This window comes from Notamacropus eugenii, chromosome 5 (genome assembly GCF_028372415.1).
Source record: "Notamacropus eugenii isolate mMacEug1 chromosome 5, mMacEug1.pri_v2, whole genome shotgun sequence".
Lineage (NCBI taxonomy): Eukaryota > Metazoa > Chordata > Mammalia > Diprotodontia > Macropodidae > Notamacropus > Notamacropus eugenii.
Genome location: NC_092876.1, coordinates 456,794,909 through 456,797,197, shown reverse-complemented (window position 1 = coordinate 456,797,197; position 2,289 = coordinate 456,794,909). Strand labels below are relative to the sequence as shown.

General features: G+C 44.9%; 1 pseudogene; it reads left to right on the top strand.

The window, feature by feature from the left end:
- The first annotated feature begins 728 nt into the window (after positions 1 to 728).
- Positions 729 to 1,935, top strand: LOC140508058 (keratin, type I cytoskeletal 19-like; annotated as a pseudogene).
- The last annotated feature ends 354 nt before the right edge of the window (positions 1,936 to 2,289 follow it).

Genomic DNA, 2,289 nt, shown 5'->3' with positions numbered 1-2,289 from the left:
ATAGCTCTCAAGGAAATGGATGAAAAAGTACTTTAATACCAGTGATAATGGGCCTTTCTGATGGAGTTAGCTTCTTGGATGCGTATAGAAACCCATCCATGCCTTTCCATCTGATGTCATTCTTGTTCAAGTTTTCCCCTAAATATTCCTCTTCTGGTAGACAGAGAGTCCAGTCCAAGATATTTTTCACATTACATGGGTTCTAAAGCAGTACAAAAGTTCTTCATATCTTATCCCTTCCCTTCATTATATAATCACGAGGGAGTTGGACTAGATGGCTTTTAAGGCCCCTTCTAGCTCTCATCTATGATTCTATGATCCTATGACAGTCTGCTAATTTGAGCATCATTGCTGAAATACCTTACTGTATGTGGTCAGACATCAACTTCTTAGAGCAAAGATCAAAACCTATACCAAATTAGAAGAGAATATAAAGTTAAAAAGACAATAAAGTTAAAAAGACAACTTGACATTCTGTCGGGTTCTACCTGATTTATTTTCTTTTTTAAAGATATGCACACACACAAAAATACAGAAATTGGTCAAAGAAATGGCATTGGCATGACCTCCATCATTCTTTTTAGAAGTTTAATTGAAGTAAAATAATCACTTACAAAGAAGAGGTCTAAAAAGCTCAGAAACTCTACTTTAAACTTCCTAGTGCCTAGTTCCTACCATTGTCCAGCTATCCTCCAGAGTCCCAACCTTTAGCCTCCTAAGCCATCACCATGACTTCCTACAGCTACCACCAGTCATCCTCCACCTCCACTCTGGGTCTGGGGAGCAACAAGGCTGTGTTCTGTGGAAACTAGACTTTCTGGGCACCCAGCATCAATGGCAGCTCAGGAGGTCTGGGTATGTCTTTGTCTTGCTTTGCCTCCTCCTGTCTGAGTGGGAGCTATGGGAGCGGCAGCAGCAGTTTCAGCTTGGGCTTTTGGGGATTGGGTGGTTCCTGGTAGGCAATGAGAAGATCACCGTGAGAAACCTCAACGACAGCCTGGCCTCCTACCTGGAGGAGGTGCATGCGTTGGAGGAGACCAAGTACCGACCTGGAGGTTAAGATCTGGGATTGGTCTCAGAAGCAGGGCCGTGGACCAGCCTGAAACTACAGTGCCTATGTGAAGACTGTTAAGGACCTCTAAGATAAGATTCTTGGTGCCTCCATCGAGAACTCAAATATTGTTCTGCAAATTGACAATGCCCGGCTGGCTGTAGATGACTTCTGAACCAAGTTTGAGACTGAGTAGGCTCTGCATCTCAGTGTGGAGACTGACATCAATGGCCTATGAAGAGTACTAGATGTGTTGACCCTGACCAGGGCTGACCTGGAGATACAGATTGAAGTCCTGAAGGAGGAGCTGGCCTACCTCCAAAAAAACCATGAAGAGGAAATAAATGCTCTGAGTGGGCAGGTAGGTGGCCAGGTTAGTGTGGAGGTGGACTCAGTCCCAGGCATTGATTTGGTCAAGATCCTGACAGACATGAGAAGCCAGTATGAGGCCATGGTTGAGAAGAGCAGGAGTGATGCTGAAGCTTGGTCCACCAGCAAGACAGAGGGAACTGAACAAAGAAGTTGCCTTTCACATGGAACAGTTCCAGACCAGCAAGGCTAAAGTCACTGACATCTGGTGGGCCCTTCAGAGGCTAGAGATCGAGCTGTAGTCTCACCTCAGCATGAAAGCTGCTCTCCAAGACACAATGGTGAAAACAGAGACCTGTTATGGGGCCCAACTGTCACAAATACAGGCTCTCCTCAGCAACACTGAGGCCTAGTTGAGTGACATCCGAGAAGACACAGAGCACCAAAATCAGGAATACCTGCTCATCATGGATATCAAGAGTCTGCTGGATCAGGAAGTAGCTATCTACCACAGCCTACTGGAGGGCCATGATGCCCAGGACAACAGTATACCCACAATTCCCAAAGCTCCCTGAGTCACAGGAGGTTCCTGGGCATGGAGAATTCTGGTTACAGAATTCAGTGTCCTCTGAAGGGGTAATGAGGAAAGAGCCAAATGAGGGTTCCCCCATTAGAGGGTATTCGGGTGGGAGTGGGTAGCACCCTGGATGTATTCCTATGTCCTCTGTAATAAAATTTGTAACCTTAAGGGAAAAGAAAACCCAGAAACGACCTCAGCAGTTGATGTGCTTGCCAGACATGGCAGACAAAAACAAAACTAGTTTAAAATATAAATTCATTTGCAAAACTTTATGTAGGAGGATGTTGAAAGATCTATTGCTTCATAAAGCAACAAGACCCAGTGAATGAAGAGAAATTTACAAAAAAAA